Consider the following 20,059-nt stretch of genomic DNA (forward strand, 5'->3'; position numbering starts at 1 on the left):
TCTCGCAGCCTCCTCACTATGAATGGAGGAGCAGCAGAGGAGAGCCCGCCCGGTGCAGGAGTGAAGAAAGTTCAGAGAGGGGCAGAGGAGGAGCGCACATGGCTCCCAGTGCGTCGGGATGGCTTTTATTACGCACGGCGGCGACACGTTTGAAAGTGAAAGAGAGAGCGAGGGAGAGAGAGATAGAGAGAGAGCTGTCAGGTGAACAATCCGTGCACATGCGCGTCTCAGCCAACTTTACTGAGTTTTGAAAAAAGAAAAGTGAAAGACAGGACGTGTTGAGCGCCAGTGACGATGAGGGGGTAAGTCTTCTTCTTCTCTCACCACTTTAAACACTTGGTGCCACATTCTGGAACCAGGGTTGTAACTTTGATTAACAAAAGAAAAAATAACACTGAATACATTTTAAAACTTTTTTTTGGACCGAGTAGAAAATGTTGAATACTTAAAAAAGTTCAAATAAAGTTTGGAGACGTGTAGGGGCCGCGCACAGGCTCGTGCGTAATGGGCGGTTTGCGCAGAGAGAGACGGAAGTGAGCGGTGTCAGTCAGAGATAGTAGCGCGACCTTCCTCTTCCTTGTGTATCTTTTAAAATGAAAAATGAATGACTCGACCAGAGACAGTTTTATCTGTGACACGATGGCTCAGCTGTCCACCTCCTGCTGTGCGCTCTCAGCCACGCGCGCACCACAGAGGAGCATGCACCCGCACCCACATCATCATCATCATAATCATCATCTGCAGAAAACATTCCTGTGGATCATCTTTCTCTGTCTCTGAAGTATGTGTTAGTGGGCGTCACCTCCTGGATGGAAAAAGCCTCTGAGAAGAATGTGGTGGGCGTCACGTGAATACCTGAAGTTTAGAGCAGGTTCCAGAGTTAGGACAGAAAACACACGAGGACAAACCAGACACATGGAGCTGAGGGTTGAGTTTGAGTCACACCAGGCTAAAGTTAGATGTTGTGATGTTAAGTAGAGGTTCTGGTGCTTTTGGTTGCATCACACTATCTTCCTCCGCTCCTGAGTTGCAGATGTTTTTAATTTTCCATATTTCGGTTCATTGTAGACATTTGGAAAAAGGATGGTTTCAGCCGAATATATAGAAAAGAGTCGTTAGGTTCTTCTTTCTAGGTTTTCTCTCTGTCTTCATCTGCTCTCATTGATAAGCTGATGTTTTTTTTTAGCTTATTCACTGATGAGAACCTGGAGGTTTGACCTTGAGTTATTTTTCTCTGTTGTCAAACTGGTTTTTAATGCCCTCCAGGGTTGTTTGTGTTCACTCTTGTTTGTACATGATTGTTTTCTCTTGACATAGTTGATCCGTTGGCCACGGGTACACCTCCGTTGCGACAGGAGAAAGTAGAAACAACACAACTTTGTGCAGACTTTTCAATTGTCTAAAAAATGTCTTCTCCAATGGAGAACCTAAAGGTTTAACACCCCACCTCCCCCCCACCCTTCCACTGTGCCCTGAAGGTAACGTGAAATAGTGGAGAGCTTTTTCTAGAGCCACTGTTTGGGTTGTCCAGTCTGAGCTACAGCTGAAAAATGGCTGTGCAATATGGCAGAAACTAGAGGACCCCCCCCCCCCCCCCTTCTGAGGTAACAAAAACACAAAGAGGCTCGTTCCAGGTGAATATGCACAAATTAAAACATTATTATGAATATTATATTACAATTCTGCCCATAAATAAAATCCTAACTGCTACACACTTGACCTCTAAGGAGTTAAATAAATACTCAGCGTGTGAGTGTGTGTCTGTGAGTGTGTGTGTGTGTGTTTAAATGTTTCAGAATGAGTGACTTGGGGTTTCCCTGTCCCTGTTTTCTCCATTCATGTGGCTGGAGCCTGAAAGGCAGAGAGCTGTCGACCCGAATAAGTGCAGAAACTTGAGTGATTGTGTGTGAGGGAGGAAAAGAGAACGAGTGTGGGTGTATGCTTGTGTGTGGGAGAGAGAGAGAGAGAGAGAGAGAGAGAGAGAGAGAGAGAGAGAGAGAGAGAGAGAGAGAGAGAGAGAGAGAGAGAGAGAGAGAGAGAGAGAGAGAGAGAGAGAGAGAGAGAGAGAGAGAGAGAGAGAGAGAGAGAGAGAGAGAGAGAGAGAGATACATTTGGAGGGAGTGAGTTTGCATGTTGTATTTTTACAACCTTTATTTTCAAAGAGGCTTCTTCTTTGAGCTCATGTATTTTTTGCCGTTTGTTTGTGTGTGTGTGTGTGTGTGTGTGTGTGTGTGTGTGTGTGTGTGTGTGTGTGTGTGTGTGTGTGTGCATGTGTGTGTGTGCATGTGTCGTTTCCTCATTCTGCTTCCTGGTGACCTCAGCTGCAGCTTCCTCTCGTCACTTTTATCACGTTGCATCGCAGCGTACGTGTGATGCTTATCAGAAGGAAAAGGAGCTGATCTGAACTGATCTCACGTTCTGTGTGGAGCAGGAACCAGATGAGAGATTACGTGTGAAGTACAGTTTCAGAGACCTGCCCCTCCGACGCACAACCGTCAAGCTCCACTGAATTTCTCACACTCATAGAAATCCGCTCTTTAAATGTGCCTGAATGTTGAAAGATATCAAAAAATGACCCCATTTCACGATGTTAAAGAATGTTTAAAAAAATGCAACGTTAAAAAAAATGGTGGATCATAATCTGTAATCCATTGAGTAACATTTGCGTAATCTCGCCCACAAATAAACCAACAAGCAAAGGGACGTGTGCAAGAGCAGCATCGTTGGTGGAGGTGATGAAACCATCAATGTTTGTGGTTAAACAATTTGAGGTGCAGAGTTTGTTAATGTAGATCAGCCCCATTTAAAACCTAACCCTAACCCTAACCCTTTTCTACATTTTATAAATTGAAATAAAACTTGGACTCATATCTGTGGCTCTGTCTGCTCTATAGAACCAGAAGCCCGGCAGGAATTAATTTACCACTTAGTAATTGTAGTTTCCATGGTATCTTTGTGATATTTAGCTGTGTAGGTTGTGTGTTGTGAGTTGTGTGTTGTGAGTTGTGTGTTGTGTGTTGTGAGTTGTGTGTTGTGTGTTGTGAGTTGTGTGTTGTGTCGGTGCGCAGGGTGATGCAGCAGGAACCAGGCTGATAATAGGCTGCTTTGTTTTCTGTGCTCAGGCAAATTAGAGGACAACCAACACGAGAGCGGTGTTGCCATGGAGAGGCTGCAGAGAAAGTCAAATGTGTGAAGTTCATTTAAAGTTCAACTTCATCGACTGCACACAAACTTCGAGACGCGGGCTAGTGTCCGATTCCGAGTAGAGAACAATTAGACTTCATACAAACTCATGTTGCATATTCCTTTGCTCTCGTGGTCACTGCGTTCCGAGGGGATTCAACCTGAGACACTCAGACGAGGTCAGATAGAGTGTTTTCAAACCAGGAAGAGGAAACTCACTGGACACACTGTCTCTGCTGAACCCTCTGTCTCAGAGACAAGCTGTTAGAGGACCTCACACAGAGCTTAACAAGCATGAGGAGCTCTGAAGACTCTGCATCTGATTTGCTTGTGCCTTTAAATTGAATGAGCTGATGATGAAATGTTGAATATCATCCCGACAGGAGGGGAAAAGGGTTAAAACTCTTAGAGACACAACAGTTGTGTTCCCATAGACTGTAAATAAAGATGGACGACATGTCTCCTCTTCTTTAAACTACCAGAAAGAGATTTGCCATCTTGTGCATTTGTGTGTCTTCACAGTAGTGACCGACAGATTGAGCAAGATCCCATTCATCCACTCTTTTTCTTTTATAGAGTCATAGAACTAAATTAAAACCTAAGTTACTGGAAACTTTGACACAAGAACATACATCAGTGTGAAACAAACTACATAGAACTGCCTTTGAGACAATACTACTAGTGTGCTTTTTATTTGAGTACAGCTTTTTCTAAACGGTCTGCAGAGTGACGCTACACAACTTTGCGTTCATCCCGCCTGGTTTAACTACGGTGACTTTTTATTCTATTTGGTCACATGCACCTGAACTTTGGAACAAATCCTCTTCTAAGAATTCGCTCTGTTTCTTGTCATAATCGCCGCAATCAGAGTTCACTCACACCCTAACCCACAAATGTTTTTTTTTTTTAGTGTGCAGCTTGTATTGGGTGACCACACTGGTTTACAGTTGACGCTACTGGTTTTTCAGTAAGACCCTGCCTCAGGGTGTAGATGGGTGGCTGGGGAGGATGTGCATAGATGCCACCAAGGGGTTAACTGTCTCTCACACTCTGCAGGTTATTGGTAACGTAACGGCTGCCGCTCGTGCACCGTACAAGACTCCTGTGCAGTTTTTAGTCAGAGCAACTGGTTTCCAGTAAAGCTCTGAACCCAGTGGCTTCACAGCAGAGGAAGTGGTGATGGTGGAGTCTGAAACTCTGTTCAGAAAAAAAAGGTTGCCATGCGTTCATATGCTAAGATGCTTATCTTTGCATGCAAACAAATGTTGTTAAAACTAACGCGCCTTTACATATCTGCTTTTCATTTAGACGAGCTCGCGCTACAGCAGCTTCCTGTGATCGCACAGCGAGAGGACGGAGCCACAGGGCTCTGCACTGAACACCACCAATACACACGCTTTTATGAATCTTGTGGTTTTGCACCACTTGATTGATTTATTATCAAAAGCAGAAGTGAAATACTGTATTATGAGTGTTGATATACTGTTATATTAGTCACAGAGGTGAGCAATGAAGTGATCTGAGTTTCTGACCGTTATCATTCACGTGTTAGGTTTGAATTTAAAAGTAGGAAATAAAATCCTTATACTCACCCGACTCTAATTCTATACATGGTTTGGTTCTGTGCAATATTTAGAGCTCAACATGTGACTGTGGATGTGGGGCCACAGGCACCACCATGTGCTATGTACAGGCTTCTATCGCCACTTAGTGGACAGGCACATACATGACAACCAGAAATGGTCATTAGGACTTAGTTCCAGGATCTAAATCGAGAGAATCTGCTTAATCTTAGTCTCATGTGAAAGTAAAATAATTGATATAATTATTATATAAAAAATTAAAGAGAACAATCAAAATATTCATCAATGAAGAAAACGTTAGCATCGTACATTCTGCTCCTCATGTATCCACAAACAGAACCGTTCTGCCTCCACCTGCTGTTCCACGTTGAAAGCTGCAGAACCTTTTATTGTTTTTTATAGTTCTCCATCTCTAATCTATCTCTTAATTTATTTTAACATACAATCTGTTGTTTGTTAAATTTCCCTTGTCTCATTGATTTTACCTGCAGAAGGTAATTTACAGTTTCTATATATATATATATATATATATATATATATATATATATATACTAGCACATGTGTATTGTACGTGACTGAATATATTTACTTATACAGCAGATGTGAAGATGTGAGTGTGTATAAGAAACTGCATCTTATATTTATACACAAAAGAAGATTCCACCATTTAGCTGAACGGGATCTATTGGTAGGAATTGATTATAAAATAATCATAGTGATGTTTTCATCAGTGTGTTTCAATTAAATTGTACAAATGGTTGTTTTCTTTACCATAGAATGGACACCTTTATATTTAAATACTTTATATTAACATCAGGAAGCAGGTCCTCCTTATGGAGGGTGAGTTGAGGGGTATTCAGCTGCAATATGCAGCCTCACCACTAGATGTCACTACATTCTACACACTGAACCTTTAAGTATCCATCGCAGACCCTGGAGCCTGCGGTGTGTGGTCGGGCTGTTGCCATGAGAGGGCAGCGTCTTCCTCGTCATCAGAATAACAGCTCGTTGTGTCTGAACCCTCCTGGTCCACCAGCTTCTGTGGATCCCTCCAACCTCTGTCATTTCCACAGTGAGGAAAATACCACATCTGAAACCCCGCCCCCCTGGGGAATGTGAGGTATTGATTGGTTGATTGGGGGAGTCAGCTGGAGGAATTGATTGACATACTTACAGGCAACAATGGAGGAGAACAGTGAGAAGCAGCCGGGGTTTGGTTCACACAGCGGATCAGCACAGTGAAGACAGCTGTGGCAGTGCATTAGGATAATTGTGTGTCTGTGTGTGTGTGTGTCTGTACCCTCATAGTGAATATTGATTGAGCTGCTGTTAAAGTTTCCCAGTGTTTCCAGTGGAGAAGCTAACCGTCCTTAAACCTTCAGCTTCTTATTATCTTGACTTCAACAAGTCACGATATTACTTGTCTTGAATATAGTTTAGATCTATGCAGAGAATAACTCTTCTATTTATAACTATAATGTAACCACATTACTTCCTGTTCGTATCAGTTAATGTCCAATAACAGACGTTCTCAAACTATCAAAAAGACTTTTCATCTTATAATTAAATACATTTGCTCATGAACAATCATTTGAGATACTTTTCTATCCTGCTAATAATTGTTTGTGGGAAGTAACTGTAACTTAAATGTACTTTACTAGAGTATTTCCATTTTTTGATACTTAATACTTCAACTAAACACAATTTCAGAGGGAAATATTGTATTTCACTGTTTACTCCACTGCTACTTACGTTGTAGATGTACATTTAACTTTTATGTCAATCAAGGAGGACCTGCTTTCATCTCCATTAGTGAATAGATTACCACAGAGCTTGGTGGAAGGATGTGGGTCAGGAAACAACACATTATATTTTAGTGTGGATCTGGATCAGGGGGCAGATCCAGAAATGTTATTCTCACGTCCAAACACAGATAAGTGTAATGTGAAAACTCTAAAACACCAAACACAGGAAACGCAAATCTACAAAGTGGATCAGCGGTCACTGGCAACACAAACAAGTTACACCCTCACACATGACAAGTCTCAACAAAAACTCCTCATTGCCTCAAGCATATTTAACAAGTGGTGTTTATTATCCTCGGTCCGAGCCTGTAAAATGATTCCCCGTCTCACCCCTCTCGTCTCTCATCTCTCATCTCTCCCCCATCTTCCCCCCTAAAAACGTTGTTTCCTCCTCCTCCTCCTCCTCCTCCTCCTCCTCCTCCTCCTCCTCCTCCTCCAGTCTGGGAGCGTCCAGCCTCAGTCTGGGTCGTGACTCAGAGGCAGCTGAGGATCTGAGTCACCTCCTCGTGAGTCTAAACACCATTAGTTTCCAGGGGGTGGACTGAGACCCCATTGTGTTTCTGATTATCCTGTGCCTGTGTGGGAGCGTCTGCACCAGGAGTCTGTGCTTTTTGGGGGGGTTTTGTGTGTTGTGCCAGGGTTGTGTGTGTGGTCCGGTGGGAGAGTGTGTGAGACAGAGATGAGAGGTAATGTGGTAGAGGTAGTGAGACCACCGGGCTCGATGCCTCAGGTTGGATGGTTTTGTCTCCGCTGAGGGTCCAGCAGTGACTCAGTCTAATAAACTAATCTGACGACACACTCATAGAAATCAGTCCCCTAAACACGTCTGACACTTTCCATCAAGATCCCTGAATTATTCCCAGAGAAACCAACTAAATATTTCAAAAAGCCCAAATCTCACAATGTCAAAGGAAGTGTAAAACCTCCTGGATCTGCCCCTTTGATCTGGTTCCAACAAAATGTGGAGATGTGTCGTCCATCTTTATTCACAGTCTTCAATCAGTACGCGGTCCCCGGCTCATATGAAACCTAGAGCAGCTGCTGACTCCATGTTTATTGTCGGCTCAGCGTGAAAGTCAAAAAGTTAACGAGGTATCAAAGTCATAAAAATGGACCGAGCTGCCGCCTCCGGGGCAGATACAGTTCTTCAGACGACTGGAGAACTGTGTTTGCTGCCATGTGTTGTGATAATGTGACACAAAATCAATCCAGCCACAGTAACACAGGCAGACGACCGGCTCCCTGCAGCCAGACGACCAACCAGCCATGAATAATCACCTGGTATGAGAAGGAATTATATAGCATTTAAAGAAGGAAAACTCTAGTCCGTGCTTTGGAAGACTCAGTGTTTCTGTGGAGAGATCAGCTCTGTTCTTTTTAGATCCTCATGAGACATTTAAATCTGTTTTATATCAGTGTTTAAAAAGGAACATTATTTATTGGCAGGGCTGAAGTTTGTTGTGTCCTTTAGTTTAAGTAGTTAAGTAGGCAAAATTAGATATGAAGTTTCTCAGTTTCTTCTCTTTTCTGTGACGCCACCGATTCAGCAACACACGACTTTACTCTTCAAACTTCTTCTCAAAGATCCATTTATGAATTTCATCCTCAACTTTAACACATTCGAGACGTTTTCAGTCGTGAGCTCCTGAAAGTGCCCGGACTCTTCACAGTTCATGTGTACTGTACTCGAAGCAGCTGGGGGGGGGGGGGGGTGGATTGTTCGGGTCAGACGTGTTCACATCTGGAAAAGGGCGGTGGGACGGCGCCTGGGTGGAGGAGACGGGACGTGCACAAAGAACTGAGGCTCCCCCCCCCCCCCTGCGGTCTCACGTCCATCTCTTCCGATCGGAGCCGATTAAAACTTCTTTCTGCTGCCGAGTCATTTGATTTTATTTCCACTGCAGATAAAAGCCATATGCGAGTGGGTGTTAATGGATGTTTCTGACCAGTGGAAAAAGGGGCGTACAGAAAACTTGAAAGGTCAAATACATGTAGAACATCTTTTTCGACATGTTTTACCAGCACTTAGTGGTATTAAGTTGTCTATAGGCTCTGAGTCCATAGCAACGACTGTGAGTGGGTTGAAGGTTTAATTTCCACACACACACACACACACACACACACACACACACACACACACACACACACTAAAGATAGACGACTGTTTGATTCATTCTGATATCGCCTGCAGTGCTTCTCCTTGACTCATCCGTAAACTCAATCTCCCACAATCCTCCCACAGTGAGAGCTCTCTATGTGTGTTTGTGTGTGTGTGTGTGTGTGTGTGTGTGTGTGTGTGTGTGTGTGTGATTGACAGCTTGTACCGGTAAAGGGTGGGTGGGCACCATCCAAATATGGTAACTCACACTCAAGATGACTCTGGACAAAATGCCAAACTCTAAAATGGCAGCTCACCAACCGACGGGTGATGTCACGGTGGGTTTCCACTCTGACTTGGAATCAGCCTCTAATGAGTCTCCTCCGCTCTGAAGGCAAATGAACGTTTGTTGTAAATGAACATAAGAGGAAGAAATCTAATTTAAAACAGTTTATTCAAATTAAATATTTTATTATCTGCAGGTCAGCAGTAACAGTCATATCCTGTTCATTAGTAATAATGCAGAACAACGGTAAAATCTGGTGTGTGTGTGTGTGTCTAAGTGTGTGTGTGTGTGTGGGAACTGGAGGGGAGGATGTGTGTATTTATGAAGTCAGCTCCCAGTTCCCATGACTTCCTCCGGATAGATCTGCACAGAGCACCAGTTAATTCCCATCAAACTAATAATCAGACGCCGTAAGAATTGTTCACAAATCGATGGACTGGCCCAGTGAGGGAGGCTCCCATAGCTCCATCTTTCCAGTGGTGTCCAGTTCGAGTGTGGAGCGGAGGAATCTGTGTCACGTCCCCTTCATGCACAGAAGTTTAGTTACCGGGCCCCCGGGAATTCTGGGAAAAGGGAAACGCTGTTTATTTCTGAATGTTTTGTCGTTTTCTCATGACAAAAGCTGTAAGGTCAGATCATGGGTCCGCTTCTCAGGCTCTCATGTTGCGCACACACACACACACACACACACACACACACACATACACACTCACAGAGAAACACACACACACACACAGAGGAAGTGGTGGTAACCAATGACTCAGCCAAGCTCGTGCTTTTCATTTTCTCTCTCTCTGCTCTCTCCTCCCTCTGTCATCTGCTTTTCTTTCTACATTCTATTCATTCCTCTCTCCTATTCTGGCTCTTTATTTTCTGTCCCTTCATTCTCTCTTTCTCCTTTCCCCCTCTTCTTTTCCTTCTTTCCTCCGCTCCTGACCTTCGGAGGTATCTGTGTGTGTGTGTGTGTGTGTGTGTGTTATCTGAGTATGACTCTCAGAAATGTGTGTGGGAAGATAAGCTGGTCTCCTTCAAGGTGATTAAAACATTCCCTCTCTCCTCTTTTCTCTCTTTGTCTTTCATAGTTTTCAGAGGAGACCTTCTGATGAAGAGGAGGATGAGGACTGACAAACAGACTGGTGAGTGAAACAAGCTGTTTTAACCTCTGGTTGGTTTTTATCAAGCTGATAAATTAACGCAGCTCTATGGGGAAACTATCTTCTCTCAGATTTTGATGTTCGGGCTGGTCGAGGATTGTTGCGTTGTTTTGTCAGATGAGCATTTGTGCTTTAAAATGCTTGGTAACACAAACTGGAGGGATCAGGGGCTGAAAAGCAGAAAGGATTCAAGAACTAGATGGAAATGATCAAGTTTGTTGTGTGATGAGTTAAATCTTTTTATTATTACATCGAAACGTTGAACTCTCTCTCTTGAATAAGAAGCAGAACACGCAGAACACAGCTTTGCCTTCTGCAGCCGTGAGTTAAAAATAGAAGATGTTGCTCACGTTGCGGTGAACGCTCCATAATTGGCTCTCGGCGAAATTCTCCAAACGCAGCCGTGTGCTAACGTGACGCAGCGACCGCGCCTCCCAGGGGCTGAAGTGGAAGTGGAGACCTTTCAGCTTCAGAGGGAACCAGGTGATTGAAGATCTGTGGGGAGTTTGTAAGTGATGTTTAGAAGGAGTCTCACACATATTCTATCAGATCTGAGAGCAGCTTGTTGTATCAGAATGTGACCGAGACAAGCACAGAGGTTGTGAGTGGGATGACTGATGCAGAGCTTTCATGCTGTCGTGTGGTTCTTTTTTAAATGTCGTCTCAGAGATGCAAGACATATTTTGGTAAATCATCGCTTGGAACATGAGGTAATTTGTTACAGTGCAGAGGCTTCAACACATGAAACAAACGTATTTCAACTCCACATTCTGTTTCTTCTTGTATCTCTAGATCTATTGCGTCTCGCTCAACTCATAACGTCTGTATCGGCTCATCTCGAACTCCAGGGCACGGACACATACGCAAATGTGAAGTGAATATCGTGGGTCAGAGTTCACCGAGTTGGGCCTCGCCGCAGGAAGCCACTGTTTTATTTGGCTCCTCGCTGGCAAAAAATTTGAAATGAACGGGATATACTTGTGTATGTGTGGCCCTCTAGTCAGTTGTTGGTTGTGCAAGAGCTGAAAACACTTGATTGTGTATCTGAAACATAGAGCAGCAATTAAAGATGGACGACGAGTCCACTCTCCATAGATGAAGTGGAAATATCCCGGATACAAACGCTGCCATCTTGTGCCTTTGGAGCCCGAGTCTGAGCGGTAGCTATCGATGGGACGGCGCCTGTGGACGCTAGGTCCCATCGATACACACGCTCGACCAATCAGGAGCCAGTCTCAGCGGCCAATCGTGACGTTTCACCGCGTTTTTCGTAGCATCGAATAACGAATTGAAACCAAACACCTGAGCAAACATCAGTGTGATGACAAAACTAACTAAGATTACAAAAACCAACACAACTTCATTTATTATGTAGACACATTCTCTGGGAAAAGAAACCTGCTAATAAATGCGTCATGCACAGATCGTACAGTTTGAATGACGGCTCCATTCGACTCAGTGTTTCTAACGTATGGGGGGGTGGGGTGGGGGGGCGGTGGTGCTTCTCTACCTGGCAACAGATAGCTGAGTCATCTCAGCCCCAGCCCTCCCACGCCTACCCACGCTGCACTGCTCTCTCTCTCTCGGTGGTGGAGGTGCACGGCTCCGGACCTGAAACCAAAACTATCTGCATCACTTCATCCAGGCCCACGCATGACAAAAACACACATTTACCGTAAACAGGGGGGGGGGGGGCGGCATGACGCTGGCATAGGTATGTGTGTGTGTGTAAGTACTGCTCTGAATCAAGCAGGTTTTGGTTTGTCTGTATCTGAAACCATGACGTTTTTTATTTTAACTCCTTGTTGTAGAAATTCTCGAGTCGGTCACATGTCGTTCGTCACACAACTTGGTTTTAGATCACACAACGGCCTTGGGGACATTACACAAGAATCTCATTTGAGCTCATATCAGGGTTGTTAAATTAAACATTAAAGACTCACATGAATATTTCACTGCAGTGTGTGTTTAGTGAATGTGTGTGTGTGTGTGTGTATGTGTGTGTGTGTGTGTCCCTAAATGACACCAACACTTTGAGTCATGTGTCAGGATCGAGATCAATACACGTCAAAGCTGAATATCCTGTTAAGGTGGAAACCGTAGTAGGTCACTAGTTACCGTGTGTGTGTGTGTGTGTGTGTGTGTGTGTGTGTGTGTGTGTGTGTGTCATCTTGAATTACGCTCTGATACAGTAAATGAGTCGGCCACAAACACCTCTCTGCTCATTACTCAGATGTTTTAAGAAAAGTCACGAATGACAGAGGCGTTTTCAGAAGCTCATATTCCTCCGGTAGAGTCGGTTGCTCGGTCGCCTTTGATGGTGGAACCTTCTCTAACTGACACTTTGAACTTAGAGTCTTAGAACTTGTTCGGTTCTATTCTCCTTCTTCTTCCTCTTCTGACCACGTGACGTCCAACGACCACCTTTTCCTGCTTCTGGTGATTAGTTTCTGAATCAAATCTCGAGGGGGCTGTCGACCTCTAGTGGTGCTGAGCGGCATTGATCCCGTTCACAGTGATTCACGGTGTTTGTGTTACTGTTTTAAAGTTGTGACACGCTGAAAACACCAGTTGTGTCATGTTTTCATTCAATCCCTTGGAGCTCGTTCGTCTCCACACATCAGAGCAAATGCAAAGATCTATAACTTTAAAATGTTTATTATAATCTGCAGATTAATCAGCAAAAGAAGATTCAGATTAATTACATGTTATAAACAGTATTAGTTGTATTGGAACTAAAACACAAGGTACATAAACGTCATAATGAGAAATTTAAAAACGTGTTGTTACTCTTATGGACAATGATACACGTTTTATTCTGCTCAACACTGCTGACACAATTTGCAAAGTTACAAAATAGAGACTTTAGTGTGTGAGGAAGATCCCATGACTGTTGTGTATTCACGTCACTTAACATTAACCTTGCAGCAGTTTATTAAATTAGGAGATGAACCCTCTGTGGTGTCATTCAGGGTTTCTTCTTTAAACTTAACATTAGTGTGATCTCTTGTATATTTGATGTTTTACAGCCGACTACAACTACAGGAGACATTTCCTGCCTCAGTATTAAACTTCAGGACGAGTCCAGGTCTCCTCCCCTGTGTTTTAAAGACACCTGATCCATTTTCTAATGACCTCCCAAAGTCTCCAGCTTCCTCTCAAGCTCTGTGATGTTGTGAAACTCAGCTGATCACACCATGTGTTCGGAAGTGGAGCGTAGACATAAAGAAATTTAATAGGTTTTAGCACGACTTTGTATCTGTGGAGTTTTTTTCACTAATCCATGAAACAAGGAACAGGATTAAAATTTAAAGAGAAGTAAAACGCACCAAAACTCAATAGTGCTCAGAGTGAATAACATATTTTTTCACCATAAGGTTTGTTTACATGTTGCTGGTTAATTTAATATTCGGTTCAATCAACTGACTCGTGATCGTGAACTTTATTATCATATCAGATGTTTGAGTTCTTGTTGTGGAAACTCGTCCCTTCCTCCCTCTGCCTAAGGTCAGTGTTGTGTTGCTGGGTGTTCACCTGCTTCTCAGGTGTGTGTCTTTCTGTGCTTGTGTGCGTGTAGGTGTTTGGTGTGTGTGTGCGTGTGTGTGTGTATGTGTGTGTGTCAAAGCAGTGTTAAATTCATCTTGTCATGTGTGGAGTGTTTACCTGGGCGGATGGGAGCAGCTCTCTTTGTTCACAAACTGAAACCAGGCCACAGAGTCATGATGACACCGTGTTTGTGTGAGTGTGTGTGTAAGTGTGACGTGTGTGTGTGTGTGTGTGTGTTTTTGATATAGTTCTCCACTAGAGGGCGACTCCAGCCCACAGGAAGCAGCCTGGGCCTCCCTCAGTGTTTTTCCTTTGTTAAAATCTCTAATGTCTCTGCATCGAAGATACTTTGACTTTTCATACGTTTCTTTTCTTCCTAAACGTTATTTTCTGTAATAATTCGATATAAAATTATCAGAATTAAGAACCAGTCTGTGTTTTACTGTTTGACATCACGAGCTCCAGCTCCGGGTTAGTGGAGGTTTATTATCTCCGCAGTTTTGCGCAGCGGCCGTCGGACAAAAGAAAACTCACTTCTCATCCGAATAACCATCAAAAAATAACACGAATATGACTTTAAAATGACATAATGCTGATGTGGTACATGTCAAATTCATTTTTCTGTTTTTATAATAGATCTAATCTGTGATTAATAACTGAATTGTTAGGCTGAGTTCTTCCTGACTCTCAATAATAATCTTCTTTTCTTTTTCTTTTCTCTATTATAAAAAATAAGTCATTCGTATTTACATTATTTGCTTTTTTTTAAACAATGAGGTTTTGTTTTGAAATCTGTTCCTGTGCAGAAAACACGCGTCGTTTTATCACTTTGTTCTTTTTATTTTATAACAGGTCAAATGGGATTTTTACCGAAACGAAAAAAAAAATCTTTCCACATGAGCTTATTAAAAAATATAATATCTTCGTCCATAACTAAATAAATCAAATCAAATGTTGATTCACATTGACTAACATGTGTTCAGAAAAAAGTGCGTCATTAATTGAATCTGTATTTCGCAGCGAGTCAGAATGAAACATAAACTCAAACTTTGCTGTTCATCTTTTTAAAAAAGTAAAAAAAGTCGATGCAAGTTTCTACTTCGAAAGATTTTATAAAAATACAGCAGAACATTTCCTCATATCTTCATGCAGAATATAAAGTTGATCGTTTTAAAACTTCTGCAGCTCCAGGAAACGACAGTAAACTAAAGTTATTATTATATTGTTGTTCAGTGGTGATTTAGTGACTATAATGATCTCGAGATGTTTCTCTTTATGAAGTTTTCCACTTGAATTACATCTGATCACATTATCACATTTATAAAAAATAAACACCAAACGCGGCTACAGCTAAAAATAAATAATCTGACTCATGGTTTTTTAACCTTTTTGTCAATTTCAAGTTTCTTGAGTTTCACTCCTTCGATGGTTATAGTTTGAAACTTATTTTTTGCGTCATTAATCTATTTATTAAGGTTTTTATTATGGCGCTGTTTCTTTACAATTTAAATAATGTTTTTTCCCGACTGCTCATTGACCTCGGTGGAACTTTATTTTAATCGCAGACTGTTCAAAACAAACGGCAACGACCTGTCGATGCTTCTGTTTACGATCAAAACTGAAATAAAGATACTACAGATATTAAAAACGGTTAATTTCCCACCAAACTGTGATTACGAGACATGATGACCTTTTGTGGTACGATGTGAGCAGATTAAATATCAGATCATCAAAATGTCAAAGCTCGACAAAACAGAGAGATGAAAACAGAGTGATCACTTGCAATCACAAACACACACAGACACACATACACCTACACACATACACCACGATATATGGAAAAATGAAACTTGTTATATTTAGGATCTCTGTTCTCTAAATATAAAATCATACTGTCACTTTTTAAATGACTAAATCATGAAATCTGTGGTTGAAAATAAGTGTATTATAATATTTAAATTCATGACCCTTCATTATCAACAATTTATTTATATTTTTAAGGACATTACACTGACACATTGATCCTTTTGTTTTTTTAAGTCAAACTTTATTAATTTAACACCTTTCTTGTAAATGAATATGATATAAATGTTTACGTTTGAATTGAAAGACTCAAGAGAGAAGAGGGTCAGACTGAAGCCTGTTATTCAATATATGAGTCATATCTGCCGACAGTGATATGGATCAAAAATATCTCTAAAACCCACAAAACATGTAAACGAGCTCCAACATCAAATTGACTGTTTGAATTAAGATTTCCTTTGAACTTTGAATTTGTAAAGTTTCACCTCTTTGTTCTGCTGTGAGTGTGTTTGTGTGTTTCTGAGTCACCTGCGGTCGTGTCGTCTCTCTCACTCTAACTCAGCACAACGTGGATATTGGACAAACTGAAGGTTGAATTGTCACGTTCGGTGTTTCACGCGGGAGCTGGACTTGTGTTTCCCTCCGTGGATACAACACCAGGCTCAGCAAACTGCTGCTTTCACTGCGAAAAACAGACAACACACAAGTGTGAGGTGGACAAATAAAGCAGAACTACGACAACTACAAAAACACAACAGACTGAAAATGGTGTGTTATTGTGTTATTGAGTGAAATCTTCGTCTTTTAATTTCACTCTTAAGTTTCTGCAAGAGAACAAAAACAGATCAAAACTTTAAAGTCTACTTGATTTAAACATATCAAACTTTCTATTCAGGGAAACTGATGATCAGAAATATGTTTATATACCTAATTAAAAAATTGACTGTGTATTTTTATTTTTTCACAACTGGGGATAAAATAGATTAGAGAAGTAGCGTTAGATAAATTTCTATGCATCTGAGTCATGTTTCTCTACAGGGACACAATTTAAAACGATTCTTCAAAAATCAAACGTATCTTTGCACTTTGCTGCTGTTGACGCAGCAACTGACACAAGAATCACAGACAAAATCCTGTTGTTTTCCACCATTGCACAATTCACAGGTGAGCCCGGGCAGCAGCTAAATGCCTTCAGCCCATATCGACCAGATTACAGATGCATGTTACACAACTTGTTCAAAAGTACAGAACTTAATCTCAGGTATAATCCCAGTGTCACCAGCAAAAAACTACTGTGCATTAACCTGGACTATACTGGAAATATTGACCTTTTGTGTATTTTCATTGTTTGAATACAAGCATCCAACAGTCATTCAGATATTTCCCCAGAAGAAAAATGCACGAGGCATTTTCTGGGGAAAAACAAAGAGTTAGATCATTTTAATGAGTTTGGGCCAAAACAGTAGAGGAGTGTTTTTTGGCACTGAAACGAATGTATGTGTGTGTGTGTATGTGTGTGTGTGTGTGTGTGTGTTTGTGTGTGTGTGTGTGAGAGAGAGAAAAGTGGATGTTTGATGCGTTGGCGAGCAGCGGGTTATGTAAGGCCTCCATGTGAGATGATGTTGAATAAATAACTTTAACATTACAAACACACCTGAGGGTGTCCCATGGGGAAGAGAAGAGAGAGAGAGAGAGAGGAGGAGAGAGAGAGAGAGAGAGGGAGGACGGGAAAGGAGAGAGAGGAGAGAGAGGAGAGAGAGGAGAGAGAGCGTTGTGTAACCATCATATTTAAGCTCTGTCCCACTGGTTGTTATAATGGAAATGCAGAGCGTGATATCTGCACATGAACGGATATTCAAACAAAATTAATAATTCAAGTCAATAGATTTACAGTTCATATCACAGTGAAGCTTCAAGAGGAAACCAGGCGAAGCTCCCTCCGTGAAACACATGAGAGATTCTTAACAGTAAAGTCGCCCTGGCACACCCCCACACACACACACACAGACACACACAGACACACACAGACACACACATCCACCCACCAACACACAAACACACCAAACGTACAATGTGTCACTGGTGTTTTTCCATATCTGGCGAACTGGGATGTTGACAGACGGTGTAAACCTGCTCTGTGTGTATTTGTGGTGTGTGTGTGTGTGTGTGTGTGTGTGTGTGTGTGTGTGTGTGTGTGTGTGTGTGGTGTGTTTGTGTGTGTGTGTGTGTGTGTGTGTTTAACCTGTTGTGCTGTGATTTCGGTCTTTAATATCCAGTGTTTTGAAATCTGAAGCGTTTTTTTGAAGCACATTTCAAAGAAGTTAGTAAAATGTGAAATGTATCTGAGGTATTAGTATGAATCTGACTCAGTGGAAGTATTGATGCTGGTGATATTGGTATTTCTGCTTCTGCAGCTGCACGACCACAGCTATTACTAATAACCATCACTGAAACCGATGCTTCTGTACGTCTGGTAATAATATAACTGCTACTACTTGTTATCAATACATTTCTATTACTACGTTTACAACTACTACTACAAATACTACTACTGCTACAGCTACCATTGTTATGGAAGCTACTATAATTACTATAAACATTACCATAAGAAGTACAGTGTCAGCAGCTACTTATAAAACTACTGATTATTATTTATTATTAAACATGACAGGAGACACACGGAGACCTTGTGTTTGGTTCTCTTATATTTATTCACGACACATGAAGACTTGGTTTTCATCAGTGATTATTCATTAATAATTAATCACTTAGTGCAGAAGAAACAATTCCCAAGAGCAGAGGAGAAATCTGAGCTCAGGGTGGAACCTCCTGCACATGCAAAGAACTCCCGGCTGTTTTCCTTCAGCGGAGAGACACTGATGCATATCTTTGCATCCGTGAACAGTGCAGGAGCAGCGGAGTGATTTTCTGCCAGTCAGTGTAGTAACCGCCTCGCTGCAGCTCCTCAGCAGCTCCTGATGTCCCACGTGTTGCTAGCGTGGCCTTTAGAGCCCACGAGCGCGACCTTTGAACGTTGACATCAAGAGAGAGTCTCATTTGAATCCTGCACACAGCTGTAAACATCAGCCTGTGACTGTGCACGGGGCTGAAAACATGCAGAGTGTGTATGCAGGTCGATCTCTGTGCTCTGTTCACTCGGTTGTGTGCGGAGGACACCCTGACACAATTGTGTTGATGTATTTTAGTGGAAAGTGGATAATCTGCATGTTTTTAAAGTGTATTTAAGAGTCTTTATCTTTATTGGCTAGTAAACCTGCAGTTAGCTGCTCCTGTGCTGTTTGCTAGTGGGTTAGCTTGTGAGCTACTTTTACAAGTTTTCATTAAACTAGTCACAATCACCAGTAAATACATCAAATAAATCACATCTGTTCAGTTCTGTTTGTCAGTTGAGATCCAAAGACTGATGTGTTGTTATTTCTATTAAGTTTTCTGAAATTGGTGTAAAATGTCAAAAAAATTACATCTTTTGTTTCGGTTTTTTATTTTAAGACTGGATCTCCTTTTAAAATCCAGCTTTATAGAATCATTTTTTTATGACCACATGCCGAAGTTGGTGGAATTCTTCTACGATACAAGTTGGAAGAATAATATAAACATAGACCGTGGAGATACATGAGTAAACCTGGACTCACATACAGAAACATATTAGTTCAGTTATTTAAACACCAAATAAACCAGTGAATCCTGCTTTAAAAATATCATTCATATTCTTCTGTGATGGAAACATTTTGTGATAATTAATTCGCTCCACAATAATCTGTTCATAAGTGTCGTCGTCAGGTGATGAGGAACCAGCGCCCGCTGCTTCATCACTGAGGAGAGAGAGACAGATGATTCCAGTGATGAGACTTAAAGTGTGTGGGCTTTGTTTGGTACCACAGATGGCACACAAACACCCACACACACACAGACACACACACGTTAAATGTCAGCCACACTCTTGTCTCCTGTCGAACACGCCTCCCTGAATAGTAAAGATTCACCTAAAAGCCACAAAACCTCTTCTCGGTTCAGCTTTTCAGAAAGTTGACGAGATAAAAAAGAATCTGAGTAAATATGTTTTGGTTTTGAGGTGTTTTCAGATTCCTGGAACACGCTCAGTACCTGGCCGCTCGTCACCTGTTTGTTTATGAAACACTTGTGATGGATTCCCCCCCCCCCCCCTCCCTGTCACATGTCACATGTCACCCGTGTCGTGTGAGGGAACAATCGGCTCGGTCGAGGTGGAGAGGTCATGTGTTCGAGCGCAGGTTTTACGAGCTCACAGCTTCTTATCTGATCGGACGCCGCGTCACTAAAGCAGAACTCTGACTTTTCATCCTGAACTGGACTTTCACATCATTTTCTGTCATGTTCACCGATTCTGAGGAAGAGAAGATTAGAAGAGTTAAATTAAAACAGAGATCACTCATTTATCAGAAGTCACAATCCGGGTTAAAGTTATTTTTGCTGTAAACTACTTTGCTCTGAATCTCTATGACAAAACCATAATTACTAGATTTAGAATCTATGATAATATCTCTGTAAGAAATGTGTTTTTAAGCTGCAGTGGAGGTGGAGTTGGTCTGTGTGTGGGTTTG

The 20,059-nt window shown here is 41.9% G+C and overlaps 1 long non-coding RNA gene across 2 annotated transcripts in view; it reads left to right on the forward strand.

The window, feature by feature from the left end:
• LOC128453892 (uncharacterized) overlaps positions 1-20,059 on the forward strand; it is a 43,499-nt gene continuing 23,440 nt past the window's right edge. The window contains exons 1-2 of one of the 2 annotated variants that reach the window (XR_008341559.1): positions 1-302; positions 10,038-10,091. This is a non-coding gene — a long non-coding RNA (uncharacterized LOC128453892). The remainder of the gene's footprint in view (positions 303-10,037; positions 10,092-20,059) is intronic. The other variant, XR_008341558.1, reaches the window with a different exon arrangement.

The sequence above is a fragment of the Pleuronectes platessa genome, chromosome 12 (assembly GCF_947347685.1).
Source record: "Pleuronectes platessa chromosome 12, fPlePla1.1, whole genome shotgun sequence".
Lineage (NCBI taxonomy): Eukaryota > Metazoa > Chordata > Actinopteri > Pleuronectiformes > Pleuronectidae > Pleuronectes > Pleuronectes platessa.